General features: G+C 40.0%; 2 pseudogenes; both read right to left on the bottom strand.

Moving 5' to 3' along the window:
* Nucleotides 1–4,100: 4,100 nt before the first annotated feature.
* Nucleotides 4,101–7,537, bottom strand: LOC149228708 (triacylglycerol lipase 2-like; annotated as a pseudogene).
* Nucleotides 7,538–9,459: 1,922 nt separating this feature from the next.
* The window catches only part of LOC149228709 (triacylglycerol lipase 2-like), a 55,617-nt pseudogene continuing 45,671 nt past the window's right edge, over nt 9,460–19,405 (bottom strand).

A 19,405-nucleotide genomic window follows, 5' to 3' on the forward strand; every position in this document is an offset into this window, starting at 1 on the left:
CCAGTCATAACATGCTCATGGAAATCAATGGACACTATTGGGTAACAATGTCCTGCAACGGCCCTTCTCTTGAAGTGCTTTACCAACATATTGTAAAGCACTTTCTTGCTTGACAATTTCTTGCTTGATAACTATGAGAAGTGCCCGAGGTCTACAAACATTTCCTCTGAACCAGTGATGCACAATAGAATGCATCCCTAGGACATCCAACTTCCTCGTTGTGCCTTTTTTTCAAAAAGTTGTACATGTAATATAGAGAGAGTGCCCGATGTACATGTGGATTCCAGCAAATAATATTATAGAGGCCAATCGCTCTGATGCATAGTAGCCAAGTCAAAACCGTTGGTGCTAACATGAATCCCACCCAATGTGTGCCATGGTGTTGTAGTGCAAACAGGCCTATTATTGTAATATAAATTGAGCACTTTAACTGATTTTGACCGACGAGCAACATGAACAGCCATCGTGACACTCTCGATAGTGTGGCTACCTGTGGATTTGACAATGTTTCAGTTGTCAGTGAACTTGGTCTCAGATTTCAGATTGTCCAACTTCATTCTTGTATAAGGCACTTCTGGACAACTACAAGCCACACATGGTTCACTTTCAAGATAATAACCATCAAACTCCACCAAACTGCTGAGTGTGTTGTATATTCGACAATTAGGATGATTTGCCAAGAGTTCATTTTGTGAATGGAGCGTATCATAAAACAAATTTGACAATTCCTTCTTCAAAACAGAGTTTTGAAGAAGAAATATCCTTGAGCATTAATGATGATGAAACTCTTGAAATAAGAAACTTATTGAACCTCCCTCTGGCCTGCAAGCGTTATTTCACACTTCTGGAGACAAAACCCTGGACTCAAGAATTAAAATGACTCTTTTTGACCAAAATGGCATTTGATGGCTGCAAATGATGAGAAATGAACCTTAGTGAATTTGATTTTGACAGAGGACTGACAAGACTGAGTCTAACATTGGCTCCAATTGGGATGGCAGCTCCTGCTCCGTGGAGGTGCCAAGAACATCAGATCTCTCGGAGAGCTAGACAGTGCCTTCGTCCATTGGGCTATGGAGTCCATTATTTCGACAAACCAACATGACTCAATTTATTGACTGAAACTTGACTGAAACTGACTCAATGCAAACTAACATGACTGAAAAAACTTGACTCTTAACAAACTAACTCAAAATACTAAGAACTGAACTTAAAACTTAAAGCTGGGTGGTAGTACATGACCACCTGCATTTCTTGCAAGATAATATACCATCAGACTATATCAAAATTCCAATGTAATCAATCAAGCAGATGCCTTCTTGATTAATTCCCCTGATCAAATCTACTGGTCAACAATACAAACTGATCACTAGGTATCCAAAAACATAGTTGACCATGATCTCCTTCATCACTAAACATTGCAATAAACACTTTCACAGCGGACCGCAACAGATTGGCCATTGGATCCTGAAAAACATGAAGATTTACCTCCTGCTGAAAGAACAAGGTGTTCTTTTCACCTGCTTATGATCTTCCTTCAAAATGTACTTCAGTAAAAATCTGCTCCTGGTCCCCAAAAAATTCTGAAAAAATAGATGAGCAGATCTCTCTTGGAAAAACATTTCAACACATGAAACATATGAAGAAGAATCTGAATGGAAATATGGAATGTTTTGATCTTCTGTGGTATGAATGTACTGTAGGTCATCTTCATATGATATGATAGCGAGGTTTTCATGTTCCTTGTTACATTCATTAATCATAAGAAGAGAAACTTCATATGATTCTTGAAGCGCACAAATGACATTTCTACCATCTACTAAAGATTCATCCAAAGGAACCTTTTCACTTACTTGAACGAAGGTCTCATTTTGTTGTTCATGCATTGAATGGATTAGCTCCTCATGAAGGTTGTATTCTAATGAACTGAGAACATTTGGATCCATAACTGTGTCTTCTGCATCCCAAATGATTTCAACATCAAAGTTCTCTTTCATAGGATTCCGTACTAGGTATTCTTGGTCATCACAATCTAAATCTGGAATGGAAATAACTGTCCTGACATTATCACATTCTGAAATTAGAACTAGACTTACTTGCATGCCGTCTTCTTCTATTGACAGATCTGAAACGACACTTTCTCTTTCATCACTTTCAGCCATATAGACATCTTCAACCTGCTGATCTATTTCATGTAATTCCTGTTGACTGTCAAGATGCAAAATTCTTTCCTCTTCCACCGTACTACAATCTTGATCATGCTGCAAATTTTCATGATCGTCTTTACGCTACTAAAAGGGATTTTCATCCAGGGCTTCCATGATCTCATCATCCATAAAATTATCATCCTCATAGTATTTTTCAAGGCTTTCAATAAAAGTAGAAGCATGTTTGCAACAGTCATGAACTAGATTTAATGCTGGATAAGAATCTTTATACCTTTCAATGAACATGGCATGAAAATCCTTTAAACAGTAAATACAAGCAGGCGACAAACTTTCATACCAAGATTGGGCTTCACCTTCTAGAGTGGCCATGAATATCTTCATCAAGCAATCTTCAGGAAAATCAACCTTCAACTTGCGAATATGCATGTGAAATCGAACTAGATGTAAAGCACTGTCCTTCTTACCATCATTTTTAAACGTAGGCAAATTCCTTGACCAATCTACTTTCGGAATCTTATTTGGAAAGCTTGGAATGTGATCTCGGCTCATGGGAGCGTATCTTCTTGCAACCCAATCCATCTTGAAAATCTCAAAGCTACTGACCTCTCTGTAGTGGAGTCACCATGAAGCACTGATTGCTGGATTCTTCAGTCAATGGAGTCGCTAGGTGAATGATTTCAGCCGTCTTCTTATGTCTGATCGTTGTTCACCATCAACCATCAGATCTGAGCTTGATAGATGTACTGGGGAAAAACAATCTTCAAGAAAACCATTTTCTTCCCCAGTTGAGTTGCCACTATGTTAGCGCTCAAATCTACCTCAGGCTGAAGAAGGCAAAACTCAAGGCAACATCAAACCAAGCTCAACCTCGTAGCTAGCCCTACGAGGACAGGAGAGGGCTCTCTCAAGTCAATCTCGATAAAATGAGCAATAGGGTGCGAGATGACTTAAAATGGGAACTAATTTTAGGCTAGTAAATAGATAAGAGAGGGTATTTTGATAAATGACTGGGCTTTCTGGGCAGCGTGGGATCAAAAACAACATGAGCAGAGAGATTAAATCCGAGACACAGATTATCTCAAGAGGCAAGACAGGCAATAAATTTAGCATTCAATTTTGAAATTATATGGAATGAAAAGACTGCTGAGAGGTTGACAAGGGCAATAGATGAATCCTTATCAAACAGAAGAAAACACAGAACATGAATACCTTCCCAATGGAGAGCAGTAAACTGGATTCTACCCTTCTCACTTAAAAGTATTCATTTAGAAATGATTATGAAATGAAATGTGAAACATAACAACCTACATATGAAACAAAAGAAAAGACAAATGCTAAATTCACACCACACGAATCTCAGGAGTCAGAGTTGTATCTTTTCATTAAATCCCTGTCAAAAACTGTACAATGAAGTTTTCCTTCACACCTCTCCCACTGTTTTTCAGAACTCCCTTTTTACAAATGATCTTTCGTACAATAAATAATCTCTGCCATTAGGAAATGGATCGACCCAAAGTGGGGATTGTTTAATCATTATTGACAAAAATGAACAACCAACAATCAGTAACTGAAGCAACGTTACATTTTGATTTCTCCGATGACCAATTAAAATGAAAAAACTACAGCGTGGGTTCCATGAAATCGTGGCTGAAGACAGAATAGACAATCTGTTTCTATTCCTCTGTTATGACAGATGTCCTTGTTTTAAATGTAGGCGATTCGGTCTTTGATTCATCTTCACTTTGCCATTACTTTGTTTTGATAGTTGGGTGCCTTGTGATTAGATAAAGAGGCACCGTACCATGCTCATCAAGGTAATCAACACGTTAAAATCTGGTACCCTCTTTCCCATGTAAACATCCTTATTAAAGTAATCAAAACGTTACTTTTTAGTTGGAAAAATTATTATGCATCAATCTAGAAGATCTAGCTCTAAAAAAAAACGATGACGCTATCATAGAGCTTCTCCTTGCCATTGATGGAAAAGATGAAGTCCGAATGGGCAAATTTGGGTTTGAAAACATATTTGTATCCTGCTCTCAACTCACACTTCGATTTTTCCACGTCTCGTAGGTCTGCAACAACGTCTGCAGCTCCACAAGCGAGCAACAAGTTTTGGGTGGGCACTCTGGACAGATCATATGCCGGAGGATACATGGAATTATACCTCTGTTTGTTCTCTATAGCTCCATAATCATATTTTCGAAACTTGTTTGCTCTATACAATTGAGCTAAATGAATTAAGTTCTTAGCTGAGGTATCCTCTGAAGTCTCATACATCCCACTTCTAGAAATGTTAAGGCAACAGTTTATTCCACATAGATTCTGAAGTCTTCAAGTAGATTTAGAGCGTTTCCAGCAACTGTTATCGGCGAAAACATATGAGATTCATAAGCAACTGGAGCCAATAATGCCACTTTTTCCACAATATCCACTAAAAGCCCTTCACTTAAAGCAGCCAGGGCGCATTGAGCTCCCTGAGAGTGTCCGATGAGATGAAATTTTCGGTTTGTAATGTTGTGCACAGGTACATCATGCCGGGAAGGTCAAAGGATACCAATTCATCCGAGCTCCAATCACAGTATGCCTTATCTAATTCTGTTAAGTATTCATGACCATAGCTGTAACTCGTGGTGCGAGCATTCCCAATCCAAACATCATAACCTGCATCTGCCAGAACAAACACAGGGGACACATCGGCTTGGTCACTGGAATTCACCACCCATGAGATTCCACCAGTTAAAACGCCGTGGTTAAAGAAAATGGGACTCTTTCGATTGGATTTAGATGGGAATGCCCGAGAATAGATCCTCTGAACTCCCAACCAAAAGCCATCTACAATTGTAGTCTTGTATTCTTGGCAACCATATTTAGAATAATAAGGTTGCACGAGTGTGGCGTAGAAACGGCCAGGCTCCTATGCTCCCCTGACAAAGAGGGTATTTGAATTGAAACCAATACAGAAAAGTAAACCAAATATCATTTTCCATGCTTCCATCAATGCCCACCCACCAGAAGAACAGTGAAAGGCTGCACTTCTCACAGATGCTCTCATATCTGTCGATTTGAGGGGTTTTAAAGGTGACTTGATGCAATTTGGAACAAGTTTCGGGCCTTTGTGGGTGTGCACCACACGCAAAACCCATTGCGCCGCACCCTGGGTGTGTGTCGCGCCCGTTGAACAAATGAACTGAGGATTGGCTCTGTGTGCGCCGCGCCCCTGAGTATATGTGCCGTGCTGCTTGAAAACACCCAGTCTGCCCTTCTAAAACGCATTTCCATCCCTCCAGACTTCAACTCGGCTTTTATTTTGAGTGTTTTGACAATTTCTTGCTTGATAATTGTGAGAAGTGTCCGAGGTCCAAACATTGCCTCTGAACCAATGATGCACAATAGAATTCCTCCCTAGGACATCCAACTTCCTCGTTGTGCCTTTTTTTCAAAAATTTGTACATGTAATATAGGGAGAGTGCCCGATGTACATGTGGATTCCAGCAAATAATATTATAGAGGCCAATCGCTCTGATGCATAGTAGCCAAGTCAAAACCGTTGGTGCTAACATGAATCCCACCCAATGTGTGCCATGGTGTTGTAGTGCAAACAGGCCTATTATTGTAATATAAATTGAGCACTTTAACTGATTTTGACCGACGAGCAACATGAACAGCCATCGTGACACTCTCGATAGTGTGGCTACCTGTGGATTTGACAATGTTTCAGTTGTCAGTGAACTTGGTCTCAGATTTCAGATTGTCCAACTTCATTCTTGTATAAGGCACTTCTGGACAGCTACAAGCCACACATGGTTCACTTTCAAGATAATAACCATCCAACTCCACCAAACTGCTGAGCGTGTTGTATATTCGATAATTAGGATGATTTGCCAAGAGTTCATTTTGTGAATGGAGCGTATCATAAAACAAATTTGACAATTCCTTCTTCAAAACAGAGTTTTGAAGAAGAAATATCTTTGAGCACTAATGATGATGAAACTCTTGAAATAAGAAACTTATTGAACCTCCCTCTGGCCTGCAAGCGTTATTTCACACTTCTGGAGACAAAACCCTGGACTCAAGAATTAAAATGACTTTTTGACCAAAATGGCATTCGATGGCAGCAAATGACGAGAAATGAACCTTGGTGAATTTGATTTTGACAGAGCACTGACAAGACTTAGTCTAACATTGGCTCCAATTGGGATGGCAGCTCCTGCTTCGTGGAGGTGCCAAGAACATCAGATCTCTCGGAGAGCTAGACGGTGCCTTCGTCCATTGGGCTATGGAGTCCATTATTTTGACAAACCAACATGACTCAATTTATTGACTGAAACTTGACTCAAACTGACTCAATGCAAACTAACATGACTGAAAAAACTTGACTCTTAACAAACTAACTCAAAATACTAAGAACCGAACTTAAAACTTAAAGCTGGGTGGTAGTACATGACCACCTGCATTTCTTGCAAGATAATATACCATCAGACTATATCTAAATGCCAATGTAATCAATCAAGAATATGCCTTATTGATTGATTCCCCTGATCAGATCTGCTGGTCAACAATACAAACTGATCAATGGGTATCCAAAAACATAGTTGACCATGATCTCCTTCATCACTGAACATTGCAATAAACACTTTCACAGCTGACCGCAACAGATTGGCCATTGGATCCTGAAAAACATGAAGATTTACCTCCTGCTGAAAGAACAAGGTGTTCTTTTCACCTGCTTCTGATCTTTCTTCAAAATGTACTTCAGTAAAAATCTGCTCCTGGTCCCCAAAAAATTCTGAACAAATAGATGAGCAGATCTCTTCTTGGAAAAACATTTCAACACATGAAACATATGAAGAAGAATCTGAATGGAAATTTGGAATGTTTTGATCTTCTGTGGTGTGAATGTACTATAGGTCATCTTCATATGATATGACAGCCAGGTTTTCATGTTCCTTGTTACATTCATTAATCATAAGAAGAGAAACTTCATATGATTCTTGAAGCGCACAAATGACATTTCTACCATCTACTAAAGATTCATCCAAAGGAACCTTTTCACTTACTTGAACGAAGGTCTCATTTTGTTGTTCATGTATTGACTGGATTAGATCCTCATGAAGGCTGTATTCTAATGAACTGAGAAAATTTGGATCCATAACTATGTCTTCTGCATCCCAAATGATTTCAACAGCAAAGTTCTCTTTCATAAGATTCCATACTAGGTATTCTTGGTCATCACAATCTGAATCTGGAACGGAAATAATTGTCCTGACATTATCACATTCTGAAATTAGAACTGGACTTACTTGCATGCCGTCTTCTTCTATTGACAGATCTGAAACGACACCTTCTCTTTCATCACTTTCAGCCATATAGACATCTTCAACCTGCTGATCTATTTCATGTAATTCCTGTTGACTGTCAAGATGCAAAATTCTTTCCTCTTCCACCGTACTACAATCTTGATCATGATGCAAATTTTCATGATTGTCTTTACGCTGCTGAAAAGGATTTTCATCCAGGGCTTCCATGATCTCATCATCCATAAAATTATCATCCTCATAGTATTTTTCAAGGCTTTCAATAAAAGTAGAAGCATGTTTGCAACAGTCATGAACTAGATTTAATGATGGATAGGAATCTTTATACCTTTCAATGAACATGGCATGAAAATCCTTTAAACAGTAAATACAAGTAGGCGGCAAACTTTCATACCAAGATTGGGCTTCACCTTCTAGAGTGGCCATGAATATCTTCATTAAGAAATCTTCAGGAAAATCAACCTTCAACTTGCGAATATGCATGTGAAATCGAACTAGATGTAAAGCAGCGTCCTTCTTACCATCATTTTTAAACGTAGGCAAATTCCTTGACCAATCTACTTTCGGAATCTTATTTGGAAAGCCTGGAATGTGATCTCGGCTCATGGGAAAGTATCTTCTTGCAACCCAATCCATCTTGAAAATCTTAAAGCTACTGACCTCTCTCTAGTGGAGTCACCATGAAGCACTGATCGTTGGATTCTTCGGTGAATGGAGTCGCCAAGTGAATGATTTCAGCCGTCTTCTTATGTCTAATCGTTGTTCACCATCAACCATAAGATCTGAGCTTGATAGATGTACTGGGGAAAAACAATCTTCAAGAAAACCATTTTCTTCCCCAGTTGAGTTGCCACTATTTTAGCGCTCGAATCTACCTCAAGTTGAAGAAGGAAAAACTCAAGGCAACATCAAACCAAGCTCAACCTCGTAGCTAGCCCTACGAGGACAGGAGAGGGCTCTCTCAAGTCAATCTCAATAAAATGAGCAATAAGGTGCGAGATGACTTAAAATGGGAACTAATTTTAGGCTAGTAAATAGATAAGAGAGGGTATTTTGATAAATGACTGGGTTTTTTGGGCAGCGTGGGATCAAGAACAACACGAGCAGAGAGATTAAATCCGAGACACAGATTATCTCAGGAGGCAAGACAGGCAATAAATTTAGCATTCAATTTTGAAATTATATGGAATGAAAAGACTGTTGAGAGGTTGACAAGGGCAATAGATGAATCCTTATCAAACAGAAGAAAACACAGAACATGAATACCTTCCCAAGGGAGAGCAGTAAATTGGATTCTTCCCTTCTCACTTAAATGTATTCATTTAGAAATGATTATGAAATGAAATGTGAAACATAACAAGCTACATATGAAACAAAAGAAAAGAGAAATGCTAAATTCACACCACAAGAATCTCAGGAGTCAAAGCTGTATCTTTTCATTAAATCCCTGTCAAAAACTGTACAGTGAAGTTTTCCTTCACACCTCTCCCACTGTTTTTCAGAACTCCCTTTTTACAAATGATCTTTCATACAATAAATAATCTCTACCATTAGGAAATGGATCGACCCAAAGTGGGGATTGTTTAATCATTATTGACAGAAATGAATAGCCAACAATCAGTAACTGAAGCAACATTACATTTTGATTTCTCTGATGACCAATTAAAATGAAAAAACTACAGCGCAAGTTCCATGAAATCGTGGCTGAAGACAGAATAGACCATCTGTTTCTATTCCTCTGTTATGACAGATGTCCTTGTTTTAAATGTAGGCGATTCGGTCTTTGACTGTTTCATCTTCACTTTGTCGTTACTTTGTTTTGATAGTTGGGTGCCTTGTGATTAGATAAAGAGGCACCGTACCATGCTCATCAAGGTAATCAACACGTTAAAATCTGGTACCCTCTTTCCCATGTAAACATCCTTATTAAAGTAATCAAAACGTTACTTTTTAGTTGGAAAAATTATTATGCATCAATCTAGAAGATCTAGCTCTAAAAAAAAAATGATGACGCTATCATAGAGCTCCTTGCCATTGATGGAAAAGATGAAGTCCAAATGGGAAAATTTGGGTTTGAAAACATATTTGTATCCCGCTCTCAACTCACACTTCGGTTTTTCCACGTCTCGTAGGTCTGCAAGAGCGTCTGCACCTCCACAAGCGAGGAACAAGTTTTGGGTGGGCACTCTGGACAGATCATATACCGGAGGATACATGGAATTATACCTCTGATTGTTCTCTGTAGCTCCATAATCATATTTCCGAAACTCGTTTGCTCTTTACAATTGAGCTAAATGAATTAAGTTCTTAGCTGAGGCATCCTCTGAAGTCTCATACATCCCACTTCTAGAAATGTTAAGGCAACAGTTTATTCCACATAGATTCCGAAGTCTTTAAGTAGATTTAAAGCGTTTCCAGCAACTGCTATCGGCGAAAACATATGAGAGTCATAAGCAACTGGAGCCAATAATGCCACTTTTTCCACAATATCCACTAAAAGCCCTTCACTTAAAGCAGCCAGGGCGCATTGAGCTCCCTGAGAGTGTCCGATGAGATGAACTTTTCGGTTTGTAATGTTGTGCACAGGTACATCATGCTGGGAAGGTCAAAGGCTACCAATTCATCCGAGCTCCAATCCCAGTATGCCTTATATAATTCTGTTAAGTATTCATGACCATAGCTGTAACTCGTGGTGCGAGCATTCCCAATCCAAACATCATAACCTGCATCTGCCAGAACAAACGCAGGGGACACATCGGCTTGATCAGGGGAATTCACCACCCATGAGATTCCACCAGTTAAAACGCTGTGGTTAAAGAAAATGGGACTCTTTCGATTGGATTTAGATGGGAATGCCCGAGAATAGATCCTATGAACTCCCAACCGAAAGCCATCTACAATTGTAGTCTTGTATTCCTGGCAACCATATTTAGAAAAATAAGGTTGCACAAGTGTGGCGTAGAAATGGCCAGGCTCCTGCGCTCCCCTGACAAAGAGGGTATTTGAATTGAAACCAATACAGAAAAGTAAACCAAATATCATTTTCCACGCTTCCATGAATTCCCGCCCACCTGAAGAACAGTGAAAGGTTGTACTTCTCACAGATGCTCTCATATCTGTTGATTTGAGGGGTTTTAAAGGTGACTTGATGCAATTTGGAACAAGTTTCGGGCCTTTGTGGGTGTGCGCCGCGTGCAAAACCCATTGCGCCGCGCCCTGGGTGTGCGTCGCGCCCGTTGAACAAATGAACTGAGGGTTGGCTCTGTGTGCGCTGCGCCTTGGGTGTGTGCCGCGCCCCTGAGTATATGCACCGCGCTGCTTGAAAACACCTAGTCTGCCCATCTAAAACGCATTTCCATCCCTCCAGACTTCAACTCGGCTTTTCTTTTGAGCGTTTTGACAATTTCTTGCTTGATAATTGTGAGAAGTGCTCGAGGTCTGCAAACATTGCCTCTGAACCAGTGATGCACAATAGAATGCCTCCCTAGGACATCCAACTTCCTTGTTGTGCCTTTTTTTTCAAAAAGTTGTACATGTAATATAGAGAGAGTGCCCGATGTACATGTGGATTCTAGCAAATAATATTATAGAGGCTAATCGCTCTGATGCATAGTAGCCAAGTCAAAACCGTTGGTGCTAACATGAATCCCACCCAATGTGTGCCATGGTGTTGTAGTGCAAATAGGCCTATTATTGTAATATAAATTGAGCACTTTAACTGATTTTGACCGATGAGTAACATGAACAGCCATCGTGACACTCTAGATAGTGTGGCTACCTGTGCATTTCACAATGTTTCAGTTGTCAGTGAACTTGGTCTCAGATTTCAGATTGTCCAACTTCATTCTTGTATAAGGCACTTCTGGACAGCTACAAGCCACACATGGTTCAGTTTCAAGATAATAACCATCAAACTCCACCAAACTGCTGAGCATGTTGTATATTCGACAATTAGGATGATTTGCCAAGATTTCATTTTGTGAATGGAGCGTATCATAAAACAAATTTGACAATTTCTTCTTCAAAACAGAGTTTTGAAGAAGAAATATCTTTGAGCATTAATGATGATGAAACTCTTGAAATAAGAAACTTATTGAACCTCCTTCTGGCTTGCAAGCGTTATTTCACACTTCTGGAGACAAAACCCTGGACTTAAGAATTAAAATGAGTCTTTTTGACCAAAATGGCATTTGATGGCTGCAAATGATGAGAAATGAACCTTGGTGAATTTGATTCTGACAAAGGACTGACAAGACTGAGTCTAACTCATGTCACATCTGGTTAGCTCAAAACTCAACTGTCATAAATCAAAATCATAGATCACATGTAACCATCATAAATTAGAGTCATAGATCACATGCATAATTAAAAGTGAAATAAAATATTGATACTTATCTTTCAATCGGTGCTTTGCTTCTACTTTAGTCCTTTGTTCCTTTCGTATACACACTGAATTAGTTGCCATACCTGGAAAGCACCTAGTACTTCTCTTCTCTTCAATCATGTACACACAGCGTACATCAAAACATATACACCCACACACAACCTACAACACCACTCAATACATACACCTACACTCAGTGTACAACACAACACATACACCTACACCCAGTGTATAACACAATACACATAACAAAGTTCCACATGTACACAACACAACATGTATGATATGTACACAATACCACATGCACAACATGTATACAACAACACATGTACAACATGTACACAAAACCACATGTACATAGCATGATCAGGGTGGATATTGGTGGCCACCTTCCAATTCCACTTGGACCCCCACCATTATTTCTTTCAGTTTTTCAGTTTCTTTAATTGTAGCACAGTTTACTATTTTTAGCGGTTTTTTGGGTCCTAAACTTCCGGAGCTATTTTGAGGCCCTAAATGACATTTTTTTGGCAATCTACCGCTAATGATTTTGTAATAAAATCATATTTTCCATTGTAGTCCTCGAAGAGATCTTTCCAATGGGGTATCATGTGCGTCAAAGGGAGATAATATGACCAAGTCACGACCCCGGGAAGTTGACGATCCAACTAACCCCAACGAGGCCCATAAACTCTTGGTGTTACATCTCCTCGGGTTAGGGTTTTGGTTGTTTAGGGTTTGCTCTTATTTTCCAATAATAAAAAGGCCCTTGAGCTTCATTCTAAGGCAGTTTATATGCATGTACCTGCCATATCTCTTCTTAGGGATATGCTACCATCGCCCAAGCTAGTTTATTTCCATTTCTGTTACTAGGCATATTTCAGTATTTTACATTAATGAAATGAAGTTTTATTTCCATTGCTTCTCTGTACTTATGGTTATATCTGTAATTGGTTGTTTTCCTGTTTAAATCTGGATTAGTGGTATCAGAGTGGTCTGCTCTTTCTTTGTTTTTCTTTGCATGTCCCCAACGAGGTCTGGATATAAGAAGTTAAGGATTGAACTGGTCGAACCTTTGCAAGACCAACCTCGTAAATCCCGACGGCCTCCCATGGAAAATGAAAAGAAAGACAAGGGGGCATGAGATCCTATCAAAATATTGCTCGAAGAGGCCCTCGAGCAACAAAGGAATGCAATTATGGACAACTTTTCCCAGATCTTTTAGTGGCTACCTAGGGGCAACACATCTACTTCCAACAGCTACTCTGGAAGCGCCACACCCTTTAAGGTACAATTTAACTTTGACATTCCCACGTTTGAGGGTCAAATAGATGCAGATAGATAAATGGTTAAATCTGTTAGAAGGGTATTTTTCTGTTCATGATTTTTTGGGACGGGAAAAGATTACTTTCACTCTTCTCAAAGCCGCCCCCCATGTCAAGGACTGGTGGAAAACCTATTGCGGTGTTACAGGGAAAAGTGTCTACTCAGAACTGCTTATCCCACTAAGGTGTGATAGTTACCTTAGAAACAAAAAAAATAAAGCTACTTTCGTTTTTCCTTTATAAAGTATAGATAGAGAGGAACAAAGAAGACCAACCTCTGTCTTGCGCTAATCTCCTGGTTTGATTCCTCTCTTCCTTGATATTCTTTCGCTACTTGTTCCCTTGTACGCCCAGCTTCACAGAGTACCTGTAAGATCATAGTAGCATAACACTATACAAAGACATGGATCTATAATCATAAACAATCTAGGATCAGATGTAAATTGACCATACACATGCAGCAAACATAAATGACACAAGAGTATGGAGGAAAACTTGAATAGCTTTTATTGATAAACAAGAAAAAGCCAAGAGGAGTTACAACCAGTTGTTCTGACCCAGCATCAACCTCTCAGCAAGGAAACCCCTCTTCACCTCATACAAAGCTTAGATCACCCAACAATCTGATGTTTGTCTCAAGAAACCAACAACAATTCCTTACAATATGCAAAATTCCAGCCTCTGGATCTTTGGGATGAGGGATCCATATATAGATATCTGTAAGGGAGATGAGTCAACTTATGATTTGATTAGTGTCTTCCCTCTGATAGTTCTTGCTTCCACTTGGAGATTGATGATCTCTTACTCATCCTTGGTCGAATTCAGAGAGGCAAGTGTCACAGGAGAAGTTTTTGGAAGCTTCCATTGCCTCTCCACCTCGCGGAATGACACTGCCATTTTTCATTTCTCGCCCATCGCACCCTATAGAAGGGATTTTTGAAATGAAACGCACCCCACACAGTGTACTTAGGTGAGATGCAACATACTTGGCCTATGGAGCAGCTGAAACGATCCTGTTTTGACCTATGGGAGAAGTTGTAATCAGTTGACCTTGTTCCTTTAGGGGTTAGAACAACACTTTTAAGGACTTAGGAGCCCTTGGTTTATGGAAATTTCATGCTTGGGGTTGTAGTGCCCAAAAATGTCTATAACAGTTGCCCCCTAAAGCATGAGGTCGTTAATCTTTTGATGTCGAGTGAAATGCTTCATTATGAGGATCCGAAGTTCTTTCAAGCTGGGAGGAGACATGTAATAAGATACAATACAATACATTATCTTCATAAGATTTTTCATGATCTAGCTGAGTCGGGCATTCCCATGCTCAGCTTTATAAATTCATTTTCATGTACATAAGATAGACAATCGTCTGAGTGTAGACTGATGATTCTGATAGAGCCATCATCCCTTTGATTGGATGATTATCTGTGCAGCAATGACGTACATTTGATGTCTTTATTTCCCTGAATATATATTGCAGCCCAGATGGATGAAACTAGATCCGAGGTCTTCAATCTCGTTCGATCTTCACTCGAAGTACAAGTCGATCCATGTGAGAGATGTTCTGGAGTCGAACATGGAAAGACATCGCTTGATTACCAGCCAATGATATAAGTTGTTAACAAGCGCAAGAGGAATCACCGATAATGATAATGACCCTCAAGGTACTGCAGTACAATTCATGTGGTGTGAATAAAGGACTTGGCGTCGAACACCATGCAAAATCTTTCGGTCGAAGGTCATTGATGTAAACCTGTTGCCGGAAGTGAGAAACTTGCCATTGAGGCATGCAAGCTTCAAAGTACAGAATGAGGTGTTCCTAGATCAACTTCTTGGATAATGAGCTGATGTCGACAAGAAGTGATCCGTCACAGGAGGGCCTTAATGAATCCCACATCAATGACACAGAACGGAGCAAATGATTTTAATGGAGGTGAAAACGATCTGGTGATATAAGGTTCAGGGTGGCGGTCATGAAAGAATGGAGTATAAATGTATTGTAGTGGGTGAGGCATAGGTGAATTCTCTGAATGACTTCTCTTGAACATATCGGCGACACTGATGTGATGGATTGGTAGCATTACCCCAAATGTGGATGGTGTGATGGGACCATGGTGATGTGACTGGTGAATGAAACAACCCAACCCGACTTGGATGCGGAGTGAAAGTTTCATGTTCAAGAGTGACTTGCTACCAACAAAGTTTCTTCAAGTTTTCTTCCCAATTTTCCCCAGTCATTTCTGACCAGTACCTCTTTATTTTTATCAAGCTTGAGGAGGATAACATATGCTTGTTCTATAATTTTCCCTTCGGGCAAACCCATCGCTATGCTTTAACGAGCCTAGCGATAGTGAAACTCGTTCTCGTCTATAGACAAGTTTGTCGCTATTAAATTTTTAACGAGTTTAACGACAAAGATAACTCGGTCCTTTTCAATTTTAGAGAGTCTGAAAAGGAACGTAAAGGAAACTCCAAAATTCCTTTTTCGTCATCTAATCCCTTAAGTCCAAAAAGGTATAAAACAATACAGAAGGGATGAATTTTCGATACTTTTAACGAGCTGAACAAAAAAAGCGCTTGATCTTTTTGTGTAATAATCCCTCAGGTCCAAAAAAATTAAAATTTAGAGGAGGGATAACATTTCCGGTCCCTTTAACGAGCTGGAGAGGCCAATGGCTCGACAATCTTTTCATGTTTTACGAGTCAATTGAAAAGAGCTTAAAGGAGACTCGTCTTTTGAGGAACGTGTGATAAAATGGGTAGCAACTGATTCCAGGTAAGGTTTGGAATTTTCCAATCACGGCAGTGTTACAAGGATGGCTAATATGATCACTCTTCGCAGCTGTTCCTCAAAATGGGTAACCAATCAAATGGAGGTGAATGATCGGCCAATGTAAAAGTGGAGGTGACGGTGCAAACACGACCAAGGCTTTAAAGGCTGAAGTATTACATTCACGATGGTTATTTACCGGAAATTGGTTCATTTTTTAATGAGCTTAAACTCTGGAGGAACATGTGCTCATTGCTTATGTTTATTTTTTAACAAGCATGAAGTCCGCACTAAAACTTCTTGATTAATCCAGTCGTGTGATAAGAATGTCTCATATATAAAAATGACAACTTTTAGAGTTTTTCCCCACATCCTTTCTTTATGCAAGTTAGGAAACGACCAATCCTATGAGTTTAAAGGGTTAGAGGACCTACAAATTTAAAAAATAAATAGTCGCTCTTCGCTTGCATGCCCCTAGGTATAAAACAGAGTTTCAAGGTTATCCCTTCTTCCTTCCGTTAAAACATTTGTTTTACCGGGAGAGGTCTACCTCTTACAGGTTACCAAAGATTGTTCTATTTACGGCGTAAACAAAACACTTCTTCGGCGATTTTTATTGAAATAAACAAAGGTGAGTGGCAATGCTTGCCAACCCACATAACTTTGACAAGAGAATCCTATTCCAGTCCAACTCCCTCTTCCATTCTCGGATGGGAGTACGGAGGTCATATACTCTCGCGGAAACCTACCCTATACCTGAAGTTTTCCTGCCGAAGCAGACCAAGGTGCATGCCCCCTGGGTTTCAGTCATGTCCCCCGAATCACTCGCGCTCATCAGGTGGACGGACTGGAGGTTGAGACATTTCTTGCGTGAAAAGACCATTCAGGGATGGTATATGACTATTTGCTCTGTGTGATCTGGGAAATGAAAGCTGGTCTACGAGCTTGACCACTCTTCCTTCGTGCGGAAAACACATTACTCTAAAGAGTGAGGAGACAATCGCTCCCATGCAATAAATATAGTCTCGTCCAAGGAGTAGATTATAATCCAGGGGTCCTTGAACTACCATTACATTCATTTGAACGGTTTTTCCTCTCAATGTTATGGGTACATTGGGAAGGATCCCTAATGGTCGACTGGTTCCTTTATCAAAGCCTGTTAGATTTCTCATCTCAGGCAAAAGCGATGGCGAACCAAGCGCTTTCCAAGCAGTCGAGGAAAGGATACTCACAGAAGCCCCTTCATCTATGATGGTACCAGCCATAACCATTCTATATATTTGAACAATGATTCTGAATGGTACACTAGCTGGTAAACGGGGTCTGCCTACTTGATTCCAATCAAGGGAGACAACTAGGTTGCTTGGAGGTGGGACCGAATAGACATCCGGGTATGACTCTGATGAACTTCCTTCCTGCGGTAAAGGAACGAGTAAATTGTCCCCATGTTCATTGGAGTTTGTGCTTACGAAAAGAATTTGGACAGTGTCATCCTTGTTCTCTTCGGTGACTGTATCATTTGAAGATGGAACCTTTGAAGGCAAGACCGGGTCAACTGCCGCCTCGACCTTTTGACTTTCGTCTGGTATGGGTTCAGATGGTTTGTCTTCAATGATAGATGCTTCAGCCGACCACCTGAGCGGGCCAGCCGGATTTTCAACTAGTGACGGACTCGGCAAGAGTTTTTTATATCCAAGAGTAAGTCGTAACGGTGAAACCGGACGATCGTCCAAAACTCTTTTAGCCTCATCTAAGAAGGGACAACAGTGGACGGCATGATCGCATTCGCACAGTTTACAAGGAAATCTATATTTTCCTTTTTGTCCTGGGGCTTCACTTTCACTAGTCGACGGTGTGTTTTCAACATGATCACCAGAGGTTGACGACACCGGGTTGTGCAAATGAGGAGACTAGTCCCTTAAGATCCGAGGGATGCAAGGACAATCTCTATGATAGTGGTCTCCTTTGCAAATGACACATGGTGATTTAGGCCTGGTCGGTGCAGTGTGTGGATTTTCGCTAGACGACGCTCGTTTGCCCCCATTTGCCTTTGGCTCCTTCTTCTTCTTCTCTTTCTTCTTCTTTTCCTTCTTCTTCTCAGGTACTTGACTTTTGGCTTTACCAGCCCCATCAAGCGAAGAGGAAGGAGGAGAGGAAGAATTGGAGGAAGTAGAAGGTTGGTGGGTAACTCTGGAATCGTCTAGTTGCTGACTCGATTGTTTAGGAATTGCGGTGTTCTGAACGACAGAGGTTGAGAAGAGCCATACAGGCAAGCCGATTGTTAGTCCTGGAAGCAACAATGTGGCCATATGGGGTGCACCAACATCTCCCCAAGAGGAGAAGGGACTAGGATTTCCTCCAAGGGGAATTCCTTGGTTGGTGGATTCCATTTTTTCAACCCAAGATCAACGTAGGAAAGGGTAATGAATATTTCGTTTAAAATAAATTTTAGACGCTTTGACATAACTTGTTTTTTCAATTTTTAAGAGTCGAGAAAAAACAAAAGATGACTCTAGTCTCCTTCGATTTTTAATGAGCCTGAAGTGACAAGTGCTTAGATGGAACTTTTCTGTTAAAGAGTCTGAAAAGGAACGAAAGGGACTATGGAAATCTAGGTAGAGGGATTACCAAACCAATCGCAAAACTGCAGAATACTTTTTACGGTACGACAGTCAATCTTCCTGAATGCTGTGTTCAGTGCATTGCGATCGATAGGGCGGCAGACACGGCTTCCTATGGATAAAGGATTAAGCCTATTGTGGTCTCCCAAAATATACTCGATGGTACGTGGGAGCACAAGTCCGTACTGGCACTTATCATCTCAAAGTGGAGGAATCACCCAACCATCAGTGAGAACAACAGTTACCAGGCTTTACGACGCCAGAATACGTCTCTAGCCTAGACTTCTAAATGTTGTGCGTTAGGTTCCAAAGCGTTGTTAGATTCATTGAATTTATTTTATAGTTGATCTTGTTTATGAAGTTTGCCTTTCAAGTTCACCGCGAGATGTAGATGTAATTCCTAAAATGCAATCTAAGATGATAAACAATCTTTTTATCTTCTTTGTGCAATGAAAATCCTAGCTACTAAGGAAAGAAAGACAAAATTCTTTCACAAAGAGCAAAGAGCACACTCTAAATGCACTTTCCTAAATCAAACCAATCAAACTGTCTAAATGAAAATGCACATGCATGTATTTGTTTTTGACTTTCTTAGTATATGAATGATAAGAAGAAAGTTGATGCACAAATCTGAATTTCTTTTCAAGCGACAAATATCAACAAGTTTCTTTTCGAAATCAAAAATGCAGACGATCACAACACCTTATGATTTTGAAATGAATACTTGTTTTTGACACTATAAAAATTACAAATTCAGACCAAAAACAATAGTAACAGGATAATCAACTATCAACAGTAATCAAACTCTTTCCTATGATTGAA

This window comes from Pinus tabuliformis, chromosome J, assembly GCF_031772625.1.
Source record: "Pinus tabuliformis cultivar Carrire ecotype Pingquan chromosome J, CPIR1, whole genome shotgun sequence".
Classification (NCBI taxonomy): Eukaryota; Viridiplantae; Streptophyta; class Pinopsida; order Pinales; family Pinaceae; genus Pinus; species Pinus tabuliformis.